Genomic DNA, 21,878 nt, shown 5'->3' on the forward strand with positions numbered 1-21,878 from the left:
CCCCTTGATTCCTTTCTTCAGTCACTTTCATGTTCAACCACTTCACCTTGCAATAGTATCTGCAACCAGAGCAGGTGGAATTTGGAGCTGCAAATACAATCTAGCATATTTATGCAACTCTCTGTGACTGCTGTCTTGTCATATTTTTCTTTCCAGGTCCAGAGGACAGCGCCTAACTAAAGGACACTCCCTCAATTGGAGATTTGCTATATAGGTATCATATGACTAACATAAATATGTCTCCACATGTGCCTGCCTCTCTGAGTGTATCATTCTCCTAAGATCAAGTCCAGTCCTAGGGGTTTGTTCAAAAGAACTGATTATGCATGTACAAGTCTAAGCAGCACTTAAAGCTTATATGATTTGAGTGAAATAAAGTAACACCCTCTTACTAGTGGGAGACATATTCCAAAATGCCTGTTGACATTTGGAAGCATGGGATTTTTTGAACCTTATGTATATATACTGTGTTTTGCATAAATGCATAGCACACCTATAATAAAATTCAGAACAAAAAATAGTTGCTGTAAATGATTAATACTTGAAGCTAATTAAATAGAATGATAATATACAGTAAAATTAAATGTATTTAAAATTAAGAATTGTTTATTTCTGGAACATTCCATTTATAGTTTTAGAACAAAGTTCATTGTATGTCAAAGAATAATGGTGAATTTGTATGTGTGCATGAATGAAAAGAGACTTTCAATTTTATGAGAAAATTAGGAAGTAGGAAGAAAAGAACAGTAGATTAACTGATGGTGAAACTCTATTTGTGAACAAAAAAGGTAATGTGTAATTTAATGTAATTTAAATTGCTCTCTATACACACACACACACATATATATATACATATGTATATATACATATGCATATACATCATATACACATACACATACATATACACATATACACACATATACACATGCACATACATCATATACACATACATTATATGCATATATACATACACCACACACATACATGTACATGTACACGTATATGTACTCATATATAATATATATAGTGAACAGTTATATATTTAGGCATATGGTACATACTTTTCTCATTTTGATTTTAGTGGAAATATATACAGTAATAAATGCTTGCTCTGATACTTCACCCAACTAAAGTACATAATATATAATAAAATATGTTACTATTAAATGAGTTATATAGGATAATTAGAAAATACTGGCACTTAAATTAACTAGCTGTGTTTTACCTAATTATGTTTTAGATTGATATTATTAATTCAATTTTCTTTTATTCCTTTATTTTATTTTTCTTTCTTCCTTATATCTCTGAGCAGTGCTTTTAACTATAAATGAAGACCAATAATGATACAATATCTCTGAAAATATTTCATTTTCTCCATTATATTAACTTTTTAACTTTATATACTACATACAAAATATCTGATAGGAGTGTTTTTGTTTCCTTACAGGATTCTGTCAACAGTTTCAGAATGTGCTAGCATATGAGCAGAAAATGATGTCATCATTACATACTCTTAGCCAATTGAGAGTTCAAAATATGCTCTAAATATTCAAATGTTAAGTATGTATTTGTACAGTAAAAATGGATACATTAGTTTTACCAATTGAATCAGTACTATGTCCTATGGCATGCATTTGTATTATTATTAGTATTATTATTATTACTATTATTCCAGCTATTTCAGGTTTTATCATTTCTTTCTCACATCCTTCCTTTTTCTCACTTTCATTCTATATTATAAGATCTTTGTACACATTTATTTTATCCTAAATCATATGACTCATATATACATAACTCTGTGAAAGTACTATTTATTAGCTAGATGTATTTGTTGTCTCAGAAGCTTACTGCTGATTAATTTCACCCTTGCTAGTTCTTTCAGAGCTCTGGCGGGCTGGTTCAACTCAGCTGTTGTGTTGCAAACTCCTCCCCAAACTGGCTGATTGAAATTGGCTTAACTTCCCTCTGCTTGACGGCAAACTAACTGCAATTTCCTCTCATCTTCTGTCTCTTTCTTAGTCTCTAGCTTCAACTGCCTCTGCTGACCCACACTGAAGTGCATGCACTCATCAAGAAACTCAGCTCCACTCACTCAACTTGCTGACTCAACTCCACTGCACTAAACACAACTGACTGAATAGAACTAACTGTACTCAACTCACGCCACTGTCCTCCAATTAAAGGTCTATTCAAATATGGCTGATTCTTTCTTTTTTCTTTCTTTTTTTCTTTTTTTCTTTCTTTTTTTCTTTCTTTCTTTCTTTCTTTCTTTTTTTTTTTATTAACTTGAGTATTTCTTATTTACATTTCGAATGTTATTCCCTTTCCCGGTTTCCAGGCCAACATCTTCCTAGCCCCTCCCCCTCCCCTTCTATATGTGTGTTCCCCTCCCCATCCTCCCCCCATTACCGCCCTCCCTCCAACAATCTCGTTCACTGGGGGTTCAGTCTTGGTAGGACCAAGGGCTTCCCCTCCCACTGGTGCTCTTACTAGGATATTCATTGCTACCTATGAGATTGGAGCCCAGGGTCAGTCCATGTATAGTCTTTGGATAGTGGCTTAGTCCCTGGAAGCTCTGGTTGCTTGGCATTGTTCATATGGGGTCTCGAGCCCCTTCAAGCTCTTCCAGTTCTTTCTCTGATTCCTTCAACGAGGGTCCCGTTCTCAGTTCAGTGGTTTGCTGCTGGCATTCGCCTATGTATTTGCTGTATTCTGGCTGAGTCTCTCAGGAGATTCTTTCTACAACCTAACCTTACCCACATTATTTGGGACTAAAGACATTTCATTCCAGTGGAACCACATGGAACTAAAAGGTCTTTGAATATGATCCCTTACCATTAAAGTTATGTTGCTGGATTAAAATTCCTCTACATGACTCATGAATGGTGAGATATGATGAAAACTACCAGAAAATATCAAGGTTTGATATTCAGTTACTTTTGAAAAGACAACTTAGCTAATATGCTCATTAAACGTAGCTTATTTGGATACATCTGATTTTATAGCTATAATTTTGTGGGCCGTCTAGCCTTCTATATGTTTGAGTAATGAAAGCATTAGAAGGGCTTCAATTTCTGTTTAGTGAAATTGTATTATTATTTATTTAATTATCTTTAAACATAAATATCCCTTTTCATTTTCTACAATGAAGAGATGAGTTGAGAGCCTCACACAATCTTTACAAATGATTTACAAAGATTTGGCTTGAGCCAAGTCCAGAGAGTGTCTACCTATCTCTAAGCCTAGACCTTGAGGCTTCTGCCTCTGTACAATGTAATTTTTCTGAAAAGCTGGACTTTGGAGGCTTCAGCTCCCAGCTTAATGTTTCAGACTTATTGCTGAATAAGTCTCTAACTCTATCTGAACTCTGGCTCGTGGGTTAAACTCATCTGTCTCCTTTCCAAGATGACTGGATTCTCTCAGCTTCTCACTGGACTGCTCTGCTTGGAAGGACTGCCTGTGACCTCTACAAACAGAACCAACTGCTCTACCCAAAAACTGAGGCGAGCACAACTTCATTCAACTGAACTTCTCTGAAACAAACTGAACTCAATCCCCTCTCGATGTGTCACTCTCTTTAAGTAGTCTTACTTGCTGTCTGTTCTGGTGAGAGTTGGGCATGTCCTATATTTGACGAATGTTGTCAAATGTTTTATCAACTAGATGTCTTTTTATTAAAGGTATGTACTGTCTGTCTTTATTCCAGCCAGATGGATTAAAAGAATGTACTAAAAGTGTGTCTATATTCCAGCCAGAGGGATTAACGGTGTATTTTCAAACCAGACTATATCTTTGGATGTGATCCCTTACCAGAGCAGCCAAGCTGATAGATTAAACATCTTCTATAATAATCTATCTATCATGGATCATATTAGCTACATAATGAGATTTTTATTGAATTATTAAATGAAAATAATATTTAAAAGCCTTCCTTTCTCTCTTTCTGAGGCTTATGGCCGTAAATCAATGATTACTCTTAATATCATCTCAATGATATCACAGTATTTTATATGTGCTTATGGCATTTGTCACTAATATACAATTTTCAAACTTTTGTGTTTAGGGCATATTTGTTTCTAAGTCTTATTATTTAATACATTCCATTCTCAGTTCTTGAAAACATTTATGATATGTACAATTTAAAAATATTATGCCTCATTTTCTCTAGATTTTTCCTTTTCCTTATTTTATTAGAAGTAGATTGTTTAAATTATTTCAAATGAGGGCTTTCACTTTGAACAAAGCTGGTATGACCATTCAAATATATGCATGATATTGCTTGTAGATGTGTTTAACTTGTTCCAGGATAAGTACACATAATGCAGCTGCCTTATATACTTATGTAAATAATGGGATGCATTTTTTCTGGAGTCCATACCATAGAATTTTAAGATGCAAATTCAGATCAATAAAATTGATCTTATTTTCTTAAATGTTGCATTTTCACTTTTACTCATAGTTACTTTCTCTGCTCTCCTATCTATGTGAAAATCTGCAGCATTTTCACTTACAGGTTTCACAGATATTACCTTCTTGAACATCCTTAGGGTTGACAATTTCATACACATTCAATACCTTTACATTTCCATGTTATGGAAATAAACCACAGTGTGCATTTTAATTCAAATATAAATACAAATAATTATTATTAACATGCAAAATTGAGGTCCAATTGCATAAATTATTCTTTTATCCATTTAGTTCTTAACACTCATATCAGAAGGCCAATACTGATACTACCAGAGATTGGAGCAATAGAATATAATCACTTCTAACACAGATTTAGCTTATCGAGGAAGTCAGAAAACATAAAAAGAGCATTAAAATGCCTATGAAAAGTTATAACAAAAATTAATATGTTTTGAATAATAAATGTCAATCCATGTACTCTTTAAAACGAGATAAAAACCATTGGCAGTACTTTTATGACAAATTGTTTATAAAGGGAAAATAAGAAAGTTTTATTATGAAAGAAGTCAAATGAATAAAATTGTTATGGGTTGCCTTCTATAGTAATCCTACAACTTCAGTAATCACTAGCATGTCGAAGGAAGTATTATCTATGTCTTACCTATCATTGATACTGTATCTTTCTACATGTTGAATTTTAAACCTATTTATGTAACTTTAAATTTTTCCTAATAACATTTTGGTGTCTAATGATGTACCTCTGGCAAACACTTAAAAATATTTAATATAATAAAATATAAAATTATAGTTAATATTTTCACATTATTTATAAACTTTTATTTTAATTGTGTCCATACATATGAATACAAATTCATAGTGGTTATACATAGTATAATTGGAAATGTACACACATACACTTAGTGTTTATAAATTTCTTCTTTATCTTTCTTGAAATTGGTTTAGGCAGCAAATACATTGTCCAATAAAAATTGGGAATCTGGTATCTAAATATTTTTGCAAATTCTCTTAGAGCCACTTTAATTCACAAGTAAAATTCCTTCAGAGGGTAAATGTTTTGGGTTGTTGTTGTTTTTGTGATATCAGCAGTTATGGAAAATAATAATTACAGACCCTTTTCGTGATTGATTTATTAAAATGGATTTAATAAATCTTAAAGAGGGGATTCATTCATATATCATTCATAATCATAATATTTTGAAAAGATTATTGTCAACACTCAAATTAATAGTATATATTAGCTTAGCTCTGACAGAATTATTATTAATTTTGGATTACAATTTATACCATTTATATTCTATTTCAATAGCTGCTCCAAAACTGTCTTATGTGGAGGCTTATTATAAGATATGGTTGATATAGAATACTCAAAGGAGGTAATGTTTTATACCCCATCAATAGTCATTTTTCATTTCTTCAAATTGGTATGCTATTAAAATATATATTAAATATTTGTCACTAACATATAAGGAAAACAAATTCTAATACCTCTGAATTCTTTACAAATCATAAATCTAAAAGTGAATTTATACTTTGAAAGCTGTCATGTCTTATAAAAACTTTTTCGAAATAAGCTGCACAAAAATCTAAGTTTTATGAAGATCATTCTAATTGGACTTTCTTTCTTCTAAATAGTCATTTCATTAACATTTGAACTAGCACTAGTTCTATATTTTTGAGGTGCTAAACAAAAGTGTAAAATAAAAATGTAGTACTTATGATGATACAAGTTTTAATCCAATATATGATAAAGTAATAGGCATGCTTCTTCTAATATATAGACAGAAATCACAGGAGTGCACAGATCTATAACTGATCATATAGCAATGTCTGAAAATGGATAAGAAATGGGAATAAACTAACCTCTAACCAAGATCTGGGAACATCAAGGAGTTACAAGATGAAGTAATATGAAGAAACTATATTGTATAAAATTAGCAAAACTTAAATAAAAAAATAAAAAGATGTACCAACACTTTGTTAGAATATCTAACTGTTTTGGTGTATTTTACTTGTTTTGGATTTACATATTTAGATATAACTGAACCAATTAAGATCTTATTCTCTTCAAACAAAGGTCAATGAATACAAATCATATGGCCCTAAATAGATTCCTCAATATCACTGAGTCCAATAAAGAAATTTATCATGGGACTAAAAGCAGAGAGAGAATGAAAGAGCTTGGCTGAAAAATGTTCAGATTCCCAAGGATTATATTCAATAATACATACTTTTGTGGATGATCAAATTCTACAGAATCTTAATATCAGCATATTAAGATTACCTTGGAACATAATCATCACTCCAGCCCCAAAATCAGGTAGACTGACTTCATATTTTTACCTCAACAAACTCTCCTCTAAATCCAATCCCTCAGCCTCATTGCCAGATTTGTAATAGACTACCTGCTACAACCTTTCTGCTGTCTCTTAATCCATGTCCCTTAATCATACATATTTTCTCCTCCCACCATGCTTCTATGGACTCGTGTCTTTATCTCAGGACCCAACTCCATCAGGCTCACCCAGAAAACCCACTGGCTAAGCTTGCCAGAGAAGCAAATAGGTCAGCCAGGTAGGGTAATCAAGCTTCAGACCTTCACTCTCCCCAATCTCCTCCATTCCAATTTGCTATTCTCATTGCCAGCTCTGTAGCCAACTGCCTTCTGTGGGCTGTCCTCACTCTTCCCCTATTTCCACAGGTCTACCCAGATCCTGAAGTAATCCCTTTGTGAGCTCCCTGAGCTTATGCCCTCTGAACTCACTAAACCTAGGCCAATCTTGCCATCCCAAAGTGTCAGTTCCCAACACCTATAAGTACATCATACTTAGGCATACAGCAACTACACTCCCCAAAGGACTCCATGGGACAACAGATACAAAGTTAAAACAAACAAACAAACCCAAAGCCAAAACAAAATAGAAACCAATGAAGCAACTTACAAAGACATGAGCAGATACCTAGAATTAAAAATATCTAAATCCACATGCCTAAACAAGAGAAAAGTAAAAATGAAAGCAACAAACAAATAAACAAAAACAGGATAATATATATCCACTAGAGCCCAGCAACAATTACAGTAGGCCCTGAAAAATGTGGCACAGCTGAAGTATAAGACAAGGACATTACAACTGCCTTTATGAAAATAATAGAGATTTTAAAAGAGGGAATCAATAAATCTTTTTTTTAAAAAATCAATGAAAAGAAACAATGTAAGAAAAAATTGTTCAAGACCTGAAAATGAAAATAGAATCAATAAAGAAAATCCAAACGGAAGGAAATCTGAAAAAAATAAATTAAAAACTTGTCTTAAGGTTTTCATTGCAGTAAATTGCCACCATGACCAAAGCAACTCTTACAAAGAACAATATTTAATTGGGCCTAGCATCCAGGTTCAGAGGTTCAGTCCATTATAATCATAGCAGGAAGGTTGGCAGTGTTCAGTCAGACAGACATGGCATGAAGAAGCTGTGAGTTCTATAACTTGTTCCAAAGGCAAACAGAAGACTGGCTTCTAGATAGCTAGGACAAGGGACTTAAAGCCCATATTCACAGTGACATACTTCCTCCAAAAAGCCCGCACCTCCTAATAGTATCATTCCCTAGGCCAAACATACTCAAACTACCACAAAACTCAGAGAAGCCCCAAAGGCAAGTATCACAAACAGAATACAAGGGATTGTAGACACATCCTCAAGCAATGAAGAAATGATAGAAAATATAGATATCAGTAAAAGAAAATGTTAATATTCCCTTACAATGGGGGTTGAGCCTTGGCAGGACCAAGGGCTTCTCCTCCCATTGGTGCCCAACAAGGCCATCCTCTACTACATATGCAGATGGAGCCATGAGTCTGCCCATGTGCACTTTGGATGGTAGTTTAGTCCTTGGGAGATCTGGTTGGTTGGTATTGTTGTTCTTAAGGGGTTGTTAACCCCTTCAGCTCCTTCAATCCATTCTCTAACTCTTCCAATGGGGATCCCATTCTCAGTCCAATGCTTGGCTGTGAGTATCTATATCTGTATGTATCATACTTTAGCAGTGCCTCTCAGGAGACAGCTATGTCAGGTTCCCGTGAGCTTGCACTTCTTGGGATCAGCAATATTGTCTGGGTTTGGCATGTATATGGGCTGGATTTGTAGGTTGGAAACTTTCTGGATGGCCTTTCCTTCAGTCTCTGCTCCAAACTTTGTTTCCATATTTCCTCCTATGAACAATTTTGTTCCCACTTCTAAGAAGAAATGAAGCATCCACACTTTGGTTGTTATTATTGAGCTTCATGTGGTCTGTGGATTTCCAGAAATTAGAAACAGATTAAATGTTTATCTACAGAATAAAGAAAGAAAATGTGGCAAATTTACATAATCAGGCATGACTTGGTTGTTCAAAATATGAATCATGAAATTCACAAATAAACTTATGAAACAAACAAACCAAAAAAAAATTCTGAATGATGTAGCCTAGATCCTGAAAGATAAGCATGGTATGTATTCACTTATGTGGGATATTATCTGTTAAATCAACTACAAGCAAACTTAAACATAGAAACTTAGAGGACCAAAGTAGAGGAGAGGAGACTCAAAGATTTCAAAGAGTGACCTGAAGAAGAACAAGAGGATAAAATTGCCATGGGAAGAAGACAGGGCCCGTGGAGGAAATATGGGGGCAACAGATGAGGTTAAAGCTCAATTGAGGATTAGTATGGAACCTAATACAGTAGAATCTTCCTATAATATATACTTATAAAGACTATTTTATTTAAACATTCAAAATAGGGAATATAAAGGCTACACAGGTCATCTCTTGTTACTAAACAAATATTTTTATACTGAAAATGGATTACTTTAATTGAGTTATGACCTAAAGGTCCCCATTGTATAGTATATAATTTATTCTATTGAAAAGGCTATAAATTCCTCTCCACATATTGACAGCAAACAAAGTTCTGTTGTTGAAAACAGCATGTATACACAGCTCATTGATCATGGAGAAGTTAAGCTAGTGCCTACACACAGACTACACACAGTATGGGTAAGTAATGTTGTAAGGAAGGTATTATGCATGCTACCAGATAATAAATGTAAAAAACACAGCCCCAAATCTTTTGACCTACAGTCCTATTCTTCCTAAAAGACACACTAACAATACACAAAATTTATGGAATTAAGCAACCAAGATTTGGGCAATAACAACTCCAGGAGACGGAGCCCAAATCTGATGCTAATAGTTAAAGACCTAACTCAAGACTAAATAACCTAATAACCCAAGAGAAAACCAAATTCTATTGTTATAATTAAGAGTATATAGCCAGAAAATGAGTCCTTATCACACTCTGACTTACTAATAGATTATTACCTTGCTCAGGCATCATCAGAGAAGCTTGCTTCTTAAACAAAAAATAAAGTGACAGAGACTCACATCTCACATTTATAAACAATGATAGATTTGGAATATTCATTCATAATTAAGATATATCTATAAAATTCTGACACTTAAAAATAAGATAAGAGATTAGTACAGAGAAAAAAGAGAGAGAATATTAAGGGAGCCAAATAAACAAACTTTCTATCTACAACAGAATCAGCATGTATTTGAACTCAGAAATTCCAAGGGAGCATATGTGGTTTATACCAGAGAGGGTTCTAGATTTGAAAGAATAGTAGAAACACATTTCTTCTTCTAAGCCAGAGACAATCCCCAATTGATATTCACTTGCCAATTAAAATTTAGTTTTCCTCAAGGGTGTCTCATAAGAGAAAAAAGCCCCTCTGGAGGATAGGCTGTATCACCTGAAGTAGATAGCCTTTCCAAAATGAACTCAAAAATTCATTATAATCGTTGGGAGATTTCTGTCTCATAATGTCATAAGGATTTTTTTTAAAGAAATAGTCATTTTAAATTTGAATTAAATTTATTTAATTTCATAGGTAGAATGAATATATATATTCATATATATTCATACATACATATTCATATATATATTCACATATATATTCACATATATATTCATATATATATATATATATATATTATATTACTTAGTGCATGCTTTTACTTTGGTGTTTTTAATGTTTTCTTGAATGTGCAGACCAGTACGTTTCTGTATAATGGTCTATTTCTTTTGTATTTTCTAGAGTCTCTCTCTTTTTTCCTGGTTTCTTTAATGTTATTCTGATGAGGTTTTGTTTGCTGTTCATGTTATTGTATTTCACTTTATTTTTAATGTATTATGAATTATGAACTTGTTTTCCTCCTCTCCTTCTTTCCTTCCTTCCTTCCTTCCTTCCTTCCTTTCTTTTCTTTTTCCTTTCTTTTAATGAGAAAGAGAAAAGAATGAGTCTGGATGGGAGGGTAAGTATTAGTAAACTTGGCTACTTGAGGTCGCAGTCTACCATGTCCAGATAGATCCTCTAATTTCCTAGTAAAATGGAATACTCCCCTTTCCAACAGGGCCTCCCCTTTTATGAATTTGTCTGGGGAAGGTCATTTAGTCCTTGGCAAAACTACAAGTGCTGCTTCCTCTTGCTGATAAGGACCTGCCAATCAAGAATCTGGAATTCCTAGAATGCTTCTTCACACCGATGAGGGATTCACAGTACATTAAGCTTCCACCAATAATTTTATATTTATCCTAAATATAAAATAAATATATATATTTTATATATATCCTACTCTTTAGAGTTGATATATCAACCATGGTCCACCTGCATAAACTGCACTAACTGTTTCACTGAAGATCACCCAAGAGAGCTTTTTCATTGACTATCATCTAAAAGAACTACAAATCTAAAATCCTATGAGAAGGCCTTCCTTGGAGAACCCTAACTCCAGCACTGGCCCGATAATGCATGTATACAATAGGTAGGAGGGGAGAAATTTAAAAGGGTTGGAGGGAGGATAAACTGTAATCAAAATATATTTTCTGAAAACAAATTATATTTGTAACCAAGAAAAACACTCCCTTTAGTTTGGGATCTGGAGGTTTCTTCTAACTTTTAAGCCTCAGCTTTGGTGTTGTTGGCAACTCAAATTTTACTTCTTTATTCTCTCTCAAAAACAGATGATCAAGATAATTCAGATGATTCAAGATAATTATATACATGGCAGTCTATTTGTTTCTGTGTCAAATAAACAAAAATTGTGAGGTTCTCCACATTTCAAATTTTTTTTAATTATTTTTTCTATTTAAGATTTAGTTTCCCTCCAAAAACCTACTATATACCCTTTCTTTCTCTACTCAAACTTATTGCCTGTAGAGCTATGCCACCCTAGCATAACTATAATTCCTTTCTTCCATGCCTAACAGTCATTTCTTATTGCTTAAATATGCCTGACAGCTATTTAATATTGCTAACATAAAATTTTTTGCCTAATGATACAGAAAATAGCTTGACTCAGAACAATGTCATGCTGACCATATACCCTGTTATTTTCTGGATATTCTGAGGTTGGTTAATATAAGAAATTTCACAAATTCTTGACTTAGGACCAATCAGAATAAAGATCATTTGGAACACTTTTTTAAATTGGATATTTTTTATTTAAATTTTAAATGATATTCTTTTTCCCAATTTTCTGTCCATAAGCCCCCTATCCCATTACCCTATCCTTCTTCTATAAGTGTGTTCCCCCTCCCCAACCACCTCCTCTTCCTGCCTCCCCACCCTGATATTCCCTTACACTGCAGGGTCCAGCCTTGGCAGGACCAAAGGTTTCTCCTCCCATTGGTGCCCAACAAGGCTATCTTCTGCTACGTATACAGCTGGAGCCATAAGTCTGTCCATGTGTACTCAGTGGGTAGTAGTTTAGTCCCTGGGAGCTCTGGATGGTTGGTATTGTCGTTCTTATGGGGTTGCTAGCTACTTTAGCTCCTTGAATCCTTTCTCTAATTCCACCAATGAGGATCTCAGTCTCAGGTCAATGTTTTGCTGCTAGCATTCACCTCTGTATTTGTCACTCTCTGGATGAGTCTGTCAGGAGGCAGCTATATTAGGTTCCTATCAGCATGCACTTTTTGTCTTCATCACTATTGTCTAGTTTTGGTGGCTGTGTACACACACACACACACACACACACACACACACACACACACACCGGCTGGATCCTCACATGGGGTAGGCTCTGAATGGGCTTTCCTTCGGGTTCTGATATAAACTTAGTCTACATATCTCCTCCTTTTAAGAAGGACTGAAGTTTCTGCACTTAGGTCATCCTTCTTCATGAGCTTCATGTGGTCGTGGATTATATCTTGGTTAATTCAAGCTTTGGGGCTAATATCTACTTATCAGTGAATGTATACCAAGCGTGTGTTTTTTGTGATTGGGTTACTTCACTCAAAATGATATTTTCTAGTTCCATACATTTGCCTATGATTTTAATGAAGTCAATATTTTTGTTAGCTGAGTAGTACTCCATTGTGTAGATGTACCATGTTTTCCTCTGTTGAAGGGCACCTCATTTATTTCCAGCTTCTGGCTATTGTAAATAAGGCTGCGATGAACACAGTGGAGCAAGAAGTGTCTTTGGTGTATGTTGGAGCATCTTTTGGGTATATTCCCAGGAGAGGTATAGCTGGGTCCTCAGGAAGTGCAATGTCCAATATTCTAAGGAACCTCCAGAATGATTTCCAGAGTGATGTACCAGTTTGCAATCCCACCAGCAAAGGAGGAGTGTTCCTCTTTCTCCACATCCTAGCCAGCATCTGTTGTCTCCTGAGTTTTTGATCGTAGCCATTGTGACAGGTTCAAGTTGGAATCTCAAGGTTGTTTTGATTTGTATTTCCCTGATGACTAAGGATAGTGAATATTTCTTTAGGTCCTTCTCAGTTATTCTATATTCCTCAGTTGAGAATTCTTTATTTAGCTCTGTACACTATTTTCTTGGGGGTCCAGGATAGTCAAAACTGCCGGCCTCAAGACCTGACACTATTACTGAGACTACAATGTGCTCACAAAATGGAGCCTAATATGACTGCTCTCCAAAAGACCCAACAAGGAGCTGAAACAGTCAGATGCAGATATTTACACCCAACCAATGTACAGAAGCTGCTGACCCCTCTGGTTGAATTAGGGAAAAATTGGAAGGAGCTGAAAAGTAGAGTAACCCTGCAGGAGGATCATACTTCCACTTTCAAGTGGTGGCTTTGTTTAAACTGAATTTCTTCCAAAGAGTAGAAAGGCTGATTTCTTTTTTTTTTTCTCCATCTTTAACTTGGGTATTTCTTATTTACATTTCAATTGTTATTCCCTTTCCCAGTTTCCATGCCAACATCCCCCTAACCCCTCCTTCTTCCCTTCTATATGGGTGCTCCCCTCCCCTTCCTCCACCCCATTACCACCCTCCCCCTACAATTCAGTTCACTGGGGGTCCAGGATTGGCAGGACCAAGGGCTTCCCCTTCCACTGGTGCCCCTACTAGGCTATTCATTGCTACCTATGAGGTTGGAGCCCAGGGTCAGTCCATGTATAGTCTTTAGGTAGTGGCTTAGTCCCTGGAAGTTCTGGTTGATTGGCATTGTTTTTTATGTGGGGTCTCAAGCCCCTTCAGCTCTTTCAGTCCTTTCTCTGATTCCTACAATGGGGGTCCCATTCTCAGTTCAGTGGTTTTTTGCTGGCATTCGCCTATGTATTTGCCGTATTCTGGCTGTGTCTCTCAGGAGAGAACTACATCCGGTTCCTGTCAGCCTGCATTTCTTTTTTTTTTTTTTTTTTTTTTTAATTTTTTTTATTATTATTAATTTGAGTATTTTTATATACATTTTAATGTTATTCCCTTTCCGGTTTCGGGCAAACATCCCTCCCCCTCCCCTTCCTTATGGGTGTTCCCCTCCCAACCCTCCCCTTGCTGCCCTCTCCCCAACAGTCTAGTTCACTAGGGGTTCAGTCTTAGCAGGACCCAGGGCTTCCCCTTCCACTGGTGCTCTTACTAGGATATTCATTTGCAACTTCTGAGGTCAGAGTCCAGGGTCAGTCCACCTGCATTTCTTAGCTTCATTCATTTTATCTAGTTTGGTGGCTGTATATGTATGGGCCACATGTGGGGCAGGTTCTGAATGGCCGTTCCTTCAGTCTCTGTTCTAAACTTTGCCTCCCTGTCCCCTCCTATGAGTATTCTTGTTCCCCTTTTAAAGAAGGAGTAAAGCATCCTCATTTTGGTCATCCTATTTGAGTTTCATGTGTACACCATTTTTAATATGGTTATTTCACTCTCTGGAGTCTACTTTCTTGATTTCTTTGTATATATTGCATATTAGGCCTCCATTAGATATAGGATCTTTCCTTAATTTGTTGGTTGCCATTTGTCCTAAGGTCAGTGTCCTTTGCAGTATATAAGCTTTGCAGTTTTATGAGATCCCATTTGTTGATTCTTGATCTTAGGGCATAAGCCATTGGTGTTTTGTTCAGGAAATTTTCCCAAGTGCCCATGTTTTCCAGGCTCTTCCCCAACTTTTCTTCTAATACTTTGAATATATCTGGTTTTCTGTGGAAGTCCTTGATCAACTTGGATTTGACCTTTGTACAAGGTAATAAGAATGGATCGATTTGCATTCTTCTACATGATGACCTCCAGTTGAATTAGCACCATTTGTTGAAAATGCTGTATTTTTCCACTGGATGGTTTTAGTTCCTTTGTCAAAGATCAAGTGACCACAGGTGTGTGTGTTCATTTCTGGGTCTTCAGTTCTATTCCATTGATCTACCTGTGCATCTCTGTAGCAATACTGTACAGTTTTTATCACTATTGCTCTATAATACATCTTGAGGTCAGGGATGATGATTCCTCTAGAAGTTCTTTTAGTTTTGAAAATAGTTTTAGCTATCCCGTGTTTTTTGTTATCTAGGCATAATACCTTGAGTCAGGACCAACTACCCTGCCACGGTTGAATATGGACTCATTATCAGCTGCTTTGTTGTTATTGTTGTTGTTGTTGCTTTTGTTGTTGTTGTTGTTGTTTTATATGTGGGCCTGAGAAATGTTTGAGGTTCACCCTTCCCTCCCAAGTCTAGGATATAAGCACAATCAATCAGTTGAGTTTAAAATAAGCCCTGTTTAACTGAGACCAGAGTCTGTTTGGTTTGTGTGATAATTTCTGAATCCCAACATGGCCCAACATTGTATTGAGCCAGTAGTATTTATGTATTTATGAACATATATGCATATTTATATAAAACTCTTTAATTTTTTAAAAATGTATGTTATACTAAATGTCTTGAAACTTCAAATATGTAATATTGACATTTGACTTATTATTTGCTAAATAAGTATTTATTAATGGTGAGTGTGTGGAAACCATGTTACTTTTTACTAATAACATTAAAGGATTAATTATATATATATATATATATATATACTATATTTAGATTTCTTATATTCACAAATATTGCCTCCAACATAGTATAAAAAACATGGGTCATAGAAATCACATATCTTAGTACACAGAAGACTAGAGGATCATGAATTTCAAGTGATCCTGAAATAGAGAGATCTTGTCAAAAAAAAAGAGAAAACAAAACAGGAAAAATAGGGGTGTGTAGAGATTTTGGATATAAGTATATTTCAGGGTAGGGATATAACTTAATATTTGAGTACTGATATAGCATGAAAACAATTCCTTTGTTCTATCTGACTTATCTGTACAATACTATACTAGGAAATTGCATATATATTTATGGGTGTACATACAAAATTATTTTAGTATTAACTATATCTCCCTAACTACATTTGCATTCTGATTACACACCTTAAAAAATCAAATAGATGTTGATATTTTAGAAATAGAAGTGTCTGTATACATTTTAAATAATCCTGAACTTCTGTGAAGTTATATTCTCCTACTGTAATTATAGTTTTGTAAAAAATACATAATATATTTTTGTTATAGCCCTTGCTCTCCTCAGCTCATTCCAGATCCTTCTCACCTCTATACTCATCAAAAAGTTGAAAATTATTCATGAGTGGTTAGCCATTCATGGAAGAAAAAATGAAATAGATTTTGAAGGGACGGAAGGTAAAGAGAATGTAGGATGAGATATGGGAGGGAGAAAGCATAATCAGAATATAATGTACAAGTTTCAATAAAGGGTCAACTGAAATGGTATAACAAATAGACAAAAATATCAAAATAAGCAAAAAGAAAACAAAAAACTTGAAATGTTGTTGATATATCCTGCAACACTCTATGGGAGGAAAAAAACATATTTTCATACTCCTTTACAAATAGCTCCTTCTTACCAATGGGACTTTCTGCCAACATTCCTTTCCAGGTGTTTGGATTTTGTCTGCTCTAAACTTGTGAAGAACTTGTGCATACTGTGTGCATATGCGTTCTGTCTTTGTCTGTTCCTATTTTGTATTAGCCCTGCAATATCTAGAAGATGTTGCTTGCTTGGAGTTATCTGCCACTTCTGTTTCTTTCAATTTTCTGCCTCCTCTTCCATATACAACCTTGAACACTGCAAAGAGTGCTCACAAAAAGATATTCCCAATAAGAGTGAATGCTCAGTTCTTTATTTCTTTGTACATAGTCCACTTGAAGGTCTCTGTTAATTCCCAACTACTGCAAAGAGAAACTTCCCTGCTGAGTGTTGAAAAACACTTTTAGGAATCATTTTATTGCTATATTTGTTTAACAGAATAATAGCAATGACTTCTCATAAGTTTTTGGCCACTTTAGAAGTGTCATGTCATGAATGGCCTTTGTCTCTTAGAACTATCTGCAGAGTTTACTAAGATTTCTGTGCTGATTTAGACAAGAATCAGTTTATACCTTACTTCAGAAATGCTTAAGGTAAAACCAAGTCAGCCATTCTAGATGAAATAGCACATTGTGAGCTCAATTCTCATATCAACAGAGCAGTAAATTTAAAGCCACTTTTCAGGGTGATTTTGGCTGATCTGCCTAAAGTCTCTCCCAAGGCTGATCTCTACTACAAATTTATGGCCTTCAGTGCAAATGTTTTCTTTGTTAGAATGTTATGCTCTCACAGGAGGACATTAACCCTCCTAAATGCAGTTTGCCACCAGTAGAGGCTTAAAATAGTTCTAAATATGATGTCTATAGCAAAGAGTATATAATTTGTATTTAACTTTTCTGAAGAAATATCAGGACAATCTTGAAGAAATTATATCAAAAGGATATTGATTAAAGTTTTATAAAATTTCTAAACTTTTGGACACTATATCATACATCATGTGACTTTTTCTATAAACATATATCTGTGCACCATGATAACAGTAAAAGCTGTTATACAGTGATAAAATAATATGAGGTAATCAAGAGGTTGCAGTTTGATATGACACAGCACTGGCCTGAAATATAAGATATATTTGTAAGCATCATTCTTATTTTCTCAGAGGACAGGATGAGTCATACTCAAGTTTTATGAATACAACACTTGGGCTAAGCCCAGAGCATTTCTATGTAATTATCCCTAGGCCTATGTCCTGAAGTGTCTAGCCTCTATGCAATCTAATATTTCATAATCCTAGACCTTGAAGGACTCAGCTTCCAACCTCCTTCTGCTAACCTAGGTCTATAATTTTTCAGCCTCTGAGACTTAGGTCACCAGATATAAATTTAACTTTCATTCACCAGAAGTAATTGTAATCTTGGACACTTACTGCTGTACAGTTTTACCCCTTCTATCTCTTTGTGAACTCTGGCTGGCTGGTTCAACTCAACTCTTTTGGCTCAAACTCCTCCCCAAGCTTTCTGATTCATTCTGCTTCTCACTGAATCACTCTGCTTGGCACCAGACTAACCGTGTCAACTTGTTTTAATCTTCTGGTTTCTTCTCATTCTCTGGCTTCAACTACCTTTGCTGACATGCACTCAACTGCATTGAAATTAACTCCACTAAATTGAACTGACTCCCAAATGACTTGACTCCCAAGTTACTCTCTCCCCCTGCACTTCTCTTTAATAGCTTCTCCTGAGAGTTGGCTACATTCTATCTCTCATTTGTTACCTTGACCCTCAATTAGATGCCACTGTTTGGGATTAAAGCTGTTCATTAAAGGCATGTCTGCATTCAAGTCAGATTACATAGACCTGAAAGGTCTGTAGGTGTGTCCCTTTGAGAGAGCAGCCATGTTGCTAGATTCAAATTCCTCTACACAGTTCAACAGGTTCAATGTAGTGTAATTATGTGAAAACTGTTCATCTCCCTGAGGTCAAAAATGATGTTAAAATGCTCACCTTTGACATTTGGAGAGCCCTTCTGTTTTGGGGGAAATCCATGCATTTCAATAGCTCTTCAATAGTTCTTCGAGTTGAGACCAGGTTTATTATAGAATTACTATATTAACATTTATGTTTTCAGGAATGAAATGTCTGTTTCTTAATTTTTCAAATTTATGAATTTATTATGTAAACAGAAGACTGTTAAAGAAGGATATAGTGAAAACTAGGTTAAAATCACTTATGCAGTCTTAGGAATACTTCATAACTTTTCTTCCTATGGTAGCACTTATGGAAAACACAGCATAGTCTTAAAATGCATTTTGAATATGTGAGTATCAATCTCTATTACTCAGTAAACTAGATATATAAACTTTAGAAGGATTAATATGACTTGTTTACTTGTTTCTGACATTTGAGTTTTTGCTTTCAAATTTGAAATTCAGATAAAATATGCTTATTAGAAAATAATTTCAAAAGCAACTGAAAAGTGGTTGGTATCAGATAAGTGTGGTAAATATTGCATACGATAACTCAGTTATTAGTTTGGTCATTCATTATTTCAAAGTAGTATAAATCTCTGGGTGGGACACTGTGAGGAGCCCCTGGAGCGCTGGCAGAAAAACTGACAGGAGGACCGGAGTACAACAAGATGATGCCGACAGGTCACTAAGAAGAAAGCCTGTTACTACTACAATGGGGATTGTGGAAACTCCTATTATGGACAAGGGTATCCAATGAAACCTCACCGAATCTGCATGGTTCACAGTTTGCTGTTCAACTATGGTCTCTTCTGTAAAATGGAAAACTATCATCCTCACAAAGCCAATGTTGAGGAGATGACCAAGTACCACAGCGATGACTACATTAAATCCTTGCGTTCTATTCACCCAGATAATATGTCTGAAGACAGCAAGCAGAAACAGAGATTCAACATTGATGAGGACTGTCGAGTACTTGATGCCTTGTTTGAGGTCTATCAGTTGTCCACAGGTGGCTCTGTCACAAGTGCTATGAAACTTAATGGGCAGCATATGATGGACAGTGCTGTGATCTGGGCTGTGACCTGTACTATGCAAAGAAGTCTGAAGCATCTGGATTTTGCTATGTCAATGATACTTACCATCTTGGCCATTAAAAGTGCCATATATTGAAATTTATTTCTACCATGGAGATGGCAAGGAAGAGGGCTTTCTGTACTGGGTCATAACTGTGTCCTTCCAGAAATGTGGAGAGTACTTCACAGGTACTGGGGACCCACAGGATACTGGGGCAGTCAAAACAAGTACTACCCCTTTACCCACTGCGAGATTGATGATGAGTCCTATGAAGCCATCTTCAATCCAGTCATGTTCAAAATAAGGAAGATGTTCCAGCGCCTAGTGCAGCAGTCTTACAGTGTGGCTCTCCCTGTCTGGGGACCAGTTAGGTTGCTTCAATCTGACCATCAAAGGGCAGCCAAGTGTGTGGAGTTTGTGAAGAGTTTCAACTTGCCTATGCTAATGTTGTGAGGAGGTGACTACACCATCTGTAATGTAGCTCATTGATGTACTTACACAACAGCTGTGGCCCTGGAAACAGAGATCTCTAATGAGATTCCTAATGATTACTTTGAATACTTTGGACGAGGTTTGAAGCTTCACATCAGCCCTTCCAATATGACTAACCAGAGCACTAATGAATACCTCGAAAAGATCAAGTGGCGGCTCTCTGAGAACTTGAGAATGCTGCTCCATGCCACGAGGGTCCAAATGCAGGTCACACCTTAGTATGCCATCCCAGAAGAGAGCCGTGATGAGGATGAGGAAGACCCTGGCATACAAATCTCCCATCTGCTCCTCTCACAAACACATTGCCTGTGAGGAAGAAGAATTCTCTGATTCGGATGAGGAGGGAGAAGGTGGTTGTAAGAATTCTTGTAACTTCAAGAAAACCAAGAGTCAAAGCAGAGGATGAGAAAGAGAAAGATCCTGAAGAGAAAAAGGAAGTCACAAAAGAGAAGACCAAGGAGGAGAAGCCAGAAGCCAAAGGGGTCAAAGAAGAAGTCAAGTTGGTCTGAGCAAGGTCTGCAGCTCCATCTTCTCCTCAAGTCTCTCACTTTCCCTCAATTTCTCAGGTTTTATATTTTCTATTCCTCTGTGTATTTACATAAAATATACTAAATATAATGTTCCCAGGGACTAGATAGGAACCAGGGTCAGGGGGGCCCAGAGCAGTCCTGCCCCAGGTCTTTGTTTTGAACTAGTTTAGGGTCTGAATAGAAAGAAAACAACCAGAAGACAAAATCCTGAACTGCTAAGTGTTAGAGCTCCGAGGGACTAAACCACTAACCAAAGAGTAAACATGGAGGGACTCATGGCTCTAGCCACATATGTAGCAGAGGATGGCCTTGTTGGCACCAGTAAGAGGAGAGGCCCCTGGTCCTGAGAAGGCTCGATGCCTCAGTGAAGGGAATGCCAGGACAAGGAGATGGGAGTGAGTATGTGGGTGAGGGAGCACCTTCTTAGAAGCAGGGACAGACAATGGGATAAGCGCTTTCCAGAGTGGAAACCAGGAAAGAGGATAACATTTGTAATGTAAATAAATAAAATATCCAATAAAATAAAAAAGTAATGTTAAATTAGACAACAATAATTTTACCTTGGCAGGCACTAACCCAGGAGTGTTCTCAAGTGCAAAAGAGATTAAATTTAAAGAGAGAGAAGAAAGAAAAAGAAAAAAAAAGAAAGGAAGGAAGGAAGAAAGAGAGAAAGAAAGAAAGAAAGAAAGAAAGAAAGAAAGAAAGAAAGAAAGAAAGAAAGAAAGAAAGAAGGAAAAGAAGAGATGCCCCTATTAAACTTTTTTAGGAGGGGTGACTGGATCTTCTGGGACCCCTTTTCAGGATTGGATAATATCAATCGTGTTTGGATTGGATCTGTTTATGCGTTCTCAGCCATCCTGGGCAGCAGAAAAACTTACATTGCTCTGTCTTCCCCCAATTCTGTAGGTGCAGGTTGTTAGCCTAGGTTCCTTTCTGAGATGTTTTCATTTTGTGAGAAAAATGAAACTCTTTTGTAAAAAAAGCAACACACTTCTATATCCCCCTCAAAAAAAAGTTAGGAATAGTTTCAATCATTTTTTCAAAGCATTAAACTTATAGTTGATATTTAGAGAAAAGAGGTATGCATATATGGTTATCAACATTCATATATTATTATGAGCTACTGGAAATAATGCATAGGTGCTGAAAAAAATTACAGAGAGGGTTCAAGATCTTTCTTTATTCACTATG

General features: G+C 35.9%; 1 pseudogene; it reads left to right on the forward strand.

The window, feature by feature from the left end:
- LOC116914308 overlaps positions 1-20,666 on the forward strand; it is a 47,413-nt pseudogene extending 26,747 nt beyond the window's left edge.
- Positions 20,667-21,878: the final 1,212 nt, after the last annotated feature.

This window comes from Rattus rattus, chromosome 13, assembly GCF_011064425.1.
Source record: "Rattus rattus isolate New Zealand chromosome 13, Rrattus_CSIRO_v1, whole genome shotgun sequence".
NCBI classification, from domain to species: domain Eukaryota; kingdom Metazoa; phylum Chordata; class Mammalia; order Rodentia; family Muridae; genus Rattus; species Rattus rattus.